Source organism: Solenopsis invicta, chromosome 10 (genome assembly GCF_016802725.1).
Source record: "Solenopsis invicta isolate M01_SB chromosome 10, UNIL_Sinv_3.0, whole genome shotgun sequence".
NCBI classification, from domain to species: domain Eukaryota; kingdom Metazoa; phylum Arthropoda; class Insecta; order Hymenoptera; family Formicidae; genus Solenopsis; species Solenopsis invicta.
In genome coordinates this window covers 11,610,191-11,619,295 of record NC_052673.1, presented here as the reverse complement: position 1 = coordinate 11,619,295, position 9,105 = coordinate 11,610,191, and positions in this window count along the sequence as shown.

Here is a 9,105-nt window from a genome sequence, read left to right as displayed (position 1 = left end):
TCATGATAAAAGTTAGAAGTCTTCTGGGGTTATCAGAACACAGAGATATTGGAGAAATTCGCAAAAAAATTTTACTCAAATATTTCGAACTTTGACTTATATAACTCTTTCGTTTTTCACTTTAGCGATTCGATCCATCATGATAAAAGTATGAACTCTTCTGGGGACTATCAGAACACAGAGATATTGGAGAAATTCGCAAAAGAAATTTTTCGCAAAAATTTTGGTATGATATAAATCTTTCGTTTTTCACTTTAGCGATTCGATCCATCATGATAAAAGTTTGAACTCTTCTGGGGGCTATCAGAACACAGAGATATAGGAGAAATTCGCAAAAAAAATTTTTCACAAAAATTTTGGTCTGATATAAGTCTTTCCTTTTTCACTGTAGCGATTCGATCCATCATGAAAAAAGTTAAAAGTCTTCTGGGGGCTATCAGAACACAAAAATATTGGAGAAATTCGCAAAAGAAATTTTTCTCAAAAATTTTGGTCTGATATAAGTCTTTCGTTTTTCACTTTAGCGATTCGATCCATCATCATAAAAGTTAGAAGTCTTCTGGGGCTATCAGAACACACAGATATTGGAGAAAGTCGCAAAAATAATTTTACTCAAATATTTCGAACTTTGACTGATATAACTCTTTCGTTTTTCACTTTAGCGATTCGATCCATCGTGATAAAAGTTTGAACTCTTCTGGGGGCTATCAGAACACAGAGATATTGGAGAAATTCGCAAAAGAAATTTTTCTCAAAAATTTTGGTCTGATATAAGTCTTTCGTTTTTCACTTTAGCGATTCGATCCATCATGATAAAAGTTAGAAGTCTTCTGGGGTTATCAGAACACAGAGATATTGGAGAAATTCGGAAAAAAAATTTTACTCAAATATTTCGAACTTTGACTTATATAACTCTTTCGTTTTTCACTTTAGCGATTCGATCCATCATGATAAAAGTATGAACTCTTCTGGGGACTATCAGAATACAGAGATATTGGAGAAATTCGCAAAAGAAATTTTTCTCAAAAATTTTGGACTGATATAAGTCTTTCGTTTTTCACTTTAGCGATTCGATCCATCATGATAATAGTTTGAACTCTTCTGGGGGCTATCAGAACACAGAGATATTTGAGAAATTCGCAAAAGAAATTTTTCTCAAAAATTTTGGACTGATATAAGTCTTTCGTTTTTCACTTTAGCGATTCGATCCATCATGATAAACGTTAGAAGTCTTCTGGGGCTATCAGAACACACAGATATTGGAGAAAGTCGCAAAAATAATTTTACTCAAATATTTCGAACTTTGATTGATATAACTCTTTCGTTTTTCACTTTAGCGATTCGATCCATCATGATAAAAGTTTGAACTCTTCTGGGGGCTATCAGAACACAGAGATATTGGAGAAAATCGCAAAAGAAATTCTTCTCAAAAATTTTGGTCTGATATAAGTCTTTCGTTTTTCACTATAGCGATTCGATCCATCATGATAAAAGTTAGAAGTCTTCTGGGGTTATCAGAACACAGAGATATTGGAGAAATTCGGAAAAAAAATTTTACTCAAATATTTCGAACTTTGACTTATATAACTCTTTCGTTTTTCACTTTTGCGATTCGATCCATCATGATAAAAGTTTGAACTCTTCTGGGGGCTATCAGAACACAGAGATATTGGAGAAATTCGCAAAAGAAATTTTTCTCAAAAATTTTGGACTGATATAAGTCTTTCGTTTTTCACTATAGCGATTCGATCAATCATGATAAAAGTTAGAAGTCTTCTGGAGTCATCAGAACACAGAGATATTGGAGAAATTCGCAAAAGAAATTTTTCTCAAAAATTTTGGTCTGAAATAAATCTTTCGTTTTTCACTTTAGCGATTCGATCCATCATGATAAAAGTTAGAAGTCTTCTGGGGTTATCAGAACACAGAGATATTGGAGAAATTCGCAAAAAAATTTTACTCAAATATTTCGAACTTTGACTTATATAACTCTTTCGTTTTTCACTTTAGCGATTCGATCCATCATGATAAAAGTATGAACTCTTCTGGGGACTATCAGAACACAGAGATATTGGAGAAATTCGCAAAAGAAATTTTTCTCAAAAATTTTGGTCTGATATAAGTCTTTCGTTTTTCACTTTAGCGATTCGATCCATCATGATAGAAGTTTGAACTCTTCTGGGGGCTATCAGAACACAGAGATATAGGAGAAATTCGCAAAAAAAATTTTTCACAAAAATTTTGGTCTGATATAAGTCTTTCCTTTTTCACTGTAGCGATTCGATCCATCATGAAAAAAGTTAAAAGTCTTCTGGGGGCTATCAGAACACAAAAATATTGGAGAAATTCGCAAAAGAAATTTTTCTCAAAAATTTTGGTCTGATATAAGTCTTTCGTTTTTCACTTTAGCGATTCGATCCATCATGATAAAAGTTAGAAGTCTTCTGGGGCTATCAGAACACACAGATATTGGAGAAAGTCGCAAAAATAATTTTACTCAAATATTTCGAACTTTGACTGATATAACTCTTTCGTTTTTCACTTTAGCGATTCGATCCATCGTGATAAAAGTTTGAACTCTTCTGGGGGCTATCAGAACACAGAGATATTGGAGAAATTCGCAAAAAAAATTTTTCACAAATATTTTGGTCTGATATAAGTCTTTCCTTTTTCACTTTAGCGATTCGATCCATCATGAAAAAAGTTAAAAGTCTTCTGGGGCTATCAGAACACACAGATATTGGAGAAAGTCGCAAAAATAATTTTACTCAAATATTTCGAACTTTGACTGATATAACTCTTTCGTTTTTCACTTTAGTGATTCGATCCATCATGATAAAAGTTTTAACTCTTCTGGGGGCTATCAGAACACAGAGATATTGGAGAAATTCGCAAAAGAAATTTTTCTCAAAAATTTTGGACTGATATAAGTCTTTCGTTTTTCACTTTAGCGATTCGATCCATCATGATAAAAGTTAGAAGTCTTCTGGGGCTATCAGAACACACAGATATTGGAGAAAGTCGCAAAAATAATTTTACTCAAATATTTCGAACTTTGACTGATATAACTCTTTCGTTTTTCACTTTAGCGATTCGATCCATCGTGATAAAAGTTTGAACTCTTCTGGGGGCTATCAGAACACAGAGATATTGGAGAAATTCGCAAAATAAAATTTTTCTCAAAAATTTTGGTCTGATATAAGTCTTTCCTTTTTCACTTTAGCGATTCGATCCATCATGAAAAAAGTTAAAAGTCTTCTGGGGGCTATCAGAACACAAAAATATTGGAGAAATTCGCAAAAGAAATTTTTCTCAAAAATTTTGGTCTGATATAAGTCTTTCGTTTTTCACTTTAGCGATTCGATCCATCATGATAAAAGTATGAACTCTTCTGGGGACTATCAGAACACAGAGATATTGGAGAAATTCGGAAAAAAAATTTTACTCAAATATTTCGAACTTTGACTTATATAACTCTTTCGTTTTTCACTTTAGCGATTCGATCCATCATGATAAAAGTATGAACTCTTCTGGGGACTATCAGAACACAGAGATATTGGAGAAATTCGCAAAAGAAATTTTTCGCAAAAATTTTGGTATGATATAAGTCTTTCGTTTTTCACTTTAGCGATTCGATCCATCATGATAAAAGTTTGAACTCTTCTGGGGGCTATCAGAACACAGAGATATAGGAGAAATTCACAAAAAAAATTTTTCACAAAAATTTTGGTCTGATATAAGTCTTTCCTTTTTCACTTTAGCGATTCGATCCATCATGAAAAAAGTTAAAAGTATTCTGGGGGCTATCAGAACACAAAAATATTGGAGAAATTCGCAAAAGAAAATTTTCTCAAAAATTTTGGACTGATATAAGTTTTTCGTTTTTCACTTTAGCGATTCGATCCATCATGATAATAGTTTGAACTCTTCTGGGGGCTATCAGAACACAGAGATATTGGAGAAATTAGCAAAAGAAATTTTTCTCAAAAATTTTGGACTGATATAAGTCTTTCGTTTTTCACTTTAGCGATTCGATCCATCATGATAATAGTTTGAACTCTTCTGGGGGCTATCAGAACACAGAGATATTGGAGAAATTCGCAAAAGAAATTTTTCTCAAAAATTTTGGACTGATATAAGTCTTTCGTTTTTCACTTTAGCGATTCGATCCATCATGATAAAAGTTAGAAGTCTTCTAGGGCTATCAGAACACACAGATATTGGAGAAAGTCGCAAAAATAATTTTACTCAAATATTTCGAACTTTGACGGATATAACTCTTTCGTTTTTCACTTTAGCGATTCGATCCATCATGATAATAGTTTGAACTCTTCTGGGGGCTATCAGAACACAGAGATATTGGAGAAATTCGCAAAAGAAATTTTTCTCAAAAATTTTGGTCTGATATAAGTCTTTCGTTTTTCACTTTAGTGATTCGATCCATCATGATAAAAGTTAGAAGTCTTCTGGGGCTATCAGAACACACAGATATAAGTCTTTCGTTTTTCACTTTAGCGATTCGATCCATCATGATAAAAGTTAGAAGTCTTCTGGGGCTATCAGAACACACAGATATTGGAGAAAGTCGCAAAAATAATTTTACTCAAATATTTCGAACTTTGACTGATATAACTCTTTCGTTTTTCACTTTAGCGATTCGATCCATCGTGATAAAAGTTTGAACTCTTCTGGGTTCTATCAGAACACAGAGATATTGGAGAAATTCGCAAAAGAAATTTTTCTCAAAAATTTTGGTCTGATATAAGTCTTTCGTTTTTCACTTTAGCGATTCGATCCATCATGATAAAAGTTAGAAGTCTTCTGGGGTTATCAGAACACAGAGATATTGGAGAAATTCGGAAAAAAAATTTTACTCAAATATTTCGAACTTTGACTTATATAACTTTTTCGTTTTTCACTTTAGCGATTCGATCCATCATGATAAAAGTATGAACTCTTCTGGGGACTATCAGAACACAGAGATATTGGAGAAATTCGCAAAAGAAATTTTTCTCAAAAATTTTGGACTGATATAAGTTTTTCGTTTTTCACTTTAGCGATTCGATCCATCATGATAATAGTTTGAACTCTTCTGGGGGCTATCAGAACACAGAGATATTGGAGAAATTAGCAAAAGAAATTCTTCTCAAAAATTTTGGTCTGATATAAGTCTTTCGTTTTTCACTATAGCGATTCGATCCATCATGATAAAAGTTAGAAGTCTTCTGGGGGCTATCAGAACACAAAAATATTGGAGAAATTCGCAAAAGAAATTTTTCTCAAAAATTTTGGTCTGATATAAGTCTTTCGTTTTTCACTTTAGCGATTCGATCCATCATGATAAAAGTTAGAAGTCTTCTGGGGCTATCAGAACACACAGATATTGGAGAAAGTCGCAAAAATAATTTTACTCAAATATTTCGAACTTTGACTGATATAACTCTTTCGTTTTTCACTTTAGCGATTCGATCCATCGTGATAAAAGTTTGAACTCTTCTGGGGGCTATCAGAACACAGAGATATTGGAGAAATTCGCAAAAAAAATTTTTCTCAAAAATTTTGGTCTGATATAAGTCTTTCCTTTTTCACTTTAGCGATTCGATCCATCATGAAAAAAGTTAAAAGTCTTCTGTGGGCTATCAGAACACAAAAATATTGGAGAAATTCGCAAAAGAAATTTTTCTCAAAAATTTTGGTCTGATATAAGTCTTTCGTTTTTCACTTTAGCGATTCGATCCATCATGATAAAAGTTAGAAGTCTTCTGGGGCTATCAGAACACACAGATATTGGAGAAAGTCGCAAAAATAATTTTACTCAAATATTTCGAACTTTGACTGATATAACTCTTTCGTTTTTCACTTTAGCGATTCGATCCATCGTGATAAAAGTTTGAACTCTTCTGGGGGCTATCAGAACACAGAGATATTGGAGAAATTCGCAAAAGAAATTTTTCTCAAAAATTTTGGTCTGATATAAGTCTTTCGTTTTTCACTTTAGCGATTCGATCCATCATGATAAAAGTTAGAAGTCTTCTGGGGTTATCAGAACACAGAGATATTGGAGAAATTCGCAAAAAAATTTTACTCAAATATTTCGAACTTTGACTTATATAACTCTTTCGTTTTTCACTTTAGCGATTCGATCCATCATGATAAAAGTATGAACTCTTCTGGGGACTATCAGAACACAGAGATATTGGAGAAATTCGCAAAAGAAATTTTTCTCAAAAATTTTGGTCTGATATAAGTCTTTCGTTTTTCACTTTAGCGATTCGATCCATCATGATAGAAGTTTGAACTCTTCTGGGGGCTATCAGAACACAGAGATATAGGAGAAATTCGCAAAAAAAATTTTTCACAAAAATTTTGGTCTGATATAAGTCTTTCCTTTTTCACTGTAGCGATTCGATCCATCATGAAAAAAGTTAAAAGTCTTCTGGGGGCTATCAGAACACAAAAATATTGGAGAAATTCGCAAAAGAAATTTTTCTCAAAAATTTTGGTCTGATATAAGTCTTTCGTTTTTCACTTTAGCGATTCGATCCATCATGATAAAAGTTAGAAGTCTTCTGGGGCTATCAGAACACACAGATATTGGAGAAAGTCGCAAAAATAATTTTACTCAAATATTTCGAACTTTGACTGATATAACTCTTTCGTTTTTCACTTTAGCGATTCGATCCATCGTGATAAAAGTTTGAACTCTTCTGGGGGCTATCAGAACACAGAGATATTGGAGAAATTCGCAAAAGAAATTTTTCTCAAAAATTTTGGTCTGATATAAGTCTTTCGTTTTTTACTTTAGCGATTCGATCCATCATGATAAAAGTTAGAAGTCTTCTGGGGTTATCAGAACACAGAGATATTGGAGAAATTCGGAAAAAAAATTTTACTCAAATATTTCGAACTTTGACTTATATAACTCTTTCGTTTTTCACTTTAGCGATTCGATCCATCATGATAAAAGTATGAACTCTTCTGGGGACTATCAGAACACAGAGATATTGGAGAAATTCGCAAAAGAAATTTTTCGCAAAAATTTTGGTATGATATAAGTCTTTCGTTTTTCACTTTAGCGATTCGATCCATCATGATAAAAGTTTGAACTCTTCTGGGGGCTATCAGAACACAGAGATATTGGAGAAATTCGCAAAAGAAATTTTTCTCAAAAATTTTGGACTGATATAAGTCTTTCGTTTTTCACTTTAGCGATTCGATCCATCATGATAATAGTTTGAACTCTTCTGGGGGCTATCAGAACACAGAGATATTTGAGAAATTCGCAAAAGAAATTTTTCTCAAAAATTTTGGACTGATATAAGTCTTTCGTTTTTCACTTTAGCGATTCGATCCATCATGATAAACGTTAGAAGTCTTCTGGGGCTATCAGAACACACAGATATTGGAGAAAGTCGCAAAAATAATTTTACTCAAATATTTCGAACTTTGACTTATATAACTCTTTCGTTTTTCACTTTAGCGATTCGATCCATCATGATAAAAGTTTGAACTCTTCTGGGGGCTATCAGAACACAGAGATATTGGAGAAATTCGCAAAAAAAATTTTTCACAAAAATTTTGGTCTGATATAAGTCTTTCCTTTTTCACTTTAGCGATTCGATCCATCATGAAAAAAGTTAAAAGTCTTCTGGGGGCTATCAGAACACAAAAATATTGGAGAAATTCGCAAAAGAAATTTTTCTCAAAAATTTTGGTCTGATATAAGTCTTTCGTTTTTCACTTTAGCGATTCGATCCATCATGATAATGGTTTGAACTCTTCTGGGGGCTATCAGAACACAGAGATATTGGAGAAATTTGCAAAAGAAATTTTTCTCAAAAATTTTGGACTGATATAAGTCTTTCGTTTTTCACTTTAGCGATTCGATCCATCATGATAAAAGTTAGAAGTCTTCTGGGGCTATCAGAACACACAGATATTGGAGAAAGTCGCAAAAATAATTTTACTCAAATATTTCGAACTTTGACTGATATAACTTTTTCGTTTTTCACTTTAGCGATTCGATCCATCATGATAAAAGTTTGAACTCTTCTGGGGGCTATCAGAACACAGAGATATTGGAGAAATTTGCAAAAGAAATTTTTCTCAAAAATTTTGGACTGATATAAGTCTTTCGTTTTACACTATAGCGATTCGATCCATCATGATAAAAGTTAGAAGTCTTCTGGGGTCATCAGAACACAGAGATATTGGAGAAATTCGCAAAAGAAATTTTTCTCAAAAACTTTGGTCTGATATAAGTCCTTCGTTTTTCACTTTAGCGATTCGATCCATCATGATATAAGATTGAACTCTTCTGGGGGCTATCAGAACACAGAGATATTGGAGAAATTCGCAAAAAAAATTTTTCACAAAAATTTTGGTCTGATATAAGTCTTTCCTTTTTCACTTTAGCGATTCGATCCATCATGAAAAAAGTTAAAAGTCTTCTGGTGGCTTTCAGAACACAAAAATATTGGAGAAATTCGCAAAAGAAATTTTGCTCAAAAATTTTGGACTGATATAAGTCTTTCGTTTTTCACTTTAGCGATTCGATCCATCATGATAAAAGTTAGAAGTCTTCTGTGGCTAACAGAACACACAGATATTGGAGAAAGTCGCAAAAATAATTTTACTCAAATATTTCGTACTTTGACTGATATAACTCTTTCGTTTTTCACTTTAGCGATTCGATCCATCGTGATAAAAGTTTGAACTCTTCTGGGGGCTATCAGAACACAGAGATATTGGAGAAATTCGCAAAAGAAATTTTTCTCAAAAATTTTTGTCGGATATAAGTCTTCCGTTTTTCACTTTAGCGATTCGATCCATCATGATAATAGTTTGAACTCTTCTGGGGGCTATCAGAACACAGAGATATTGGAGAAATTCGCAAAAAAAATTTTTCTCAAAAATTTTGGACTGATATAAGTCTTTCGTTTTTCAGTTTAGCGATTCGATCCATCATGATAAAAGTTAGAAGTCTTCTGGGGCTATCAGAACACACAGATATTGGAGAAAGTCGCAAAAATAATTTTACTCAAATATTTCGAACTTTGACTGATATAACTCTTTCGTTTTTCACTTTAGCGATTCGATCCATCA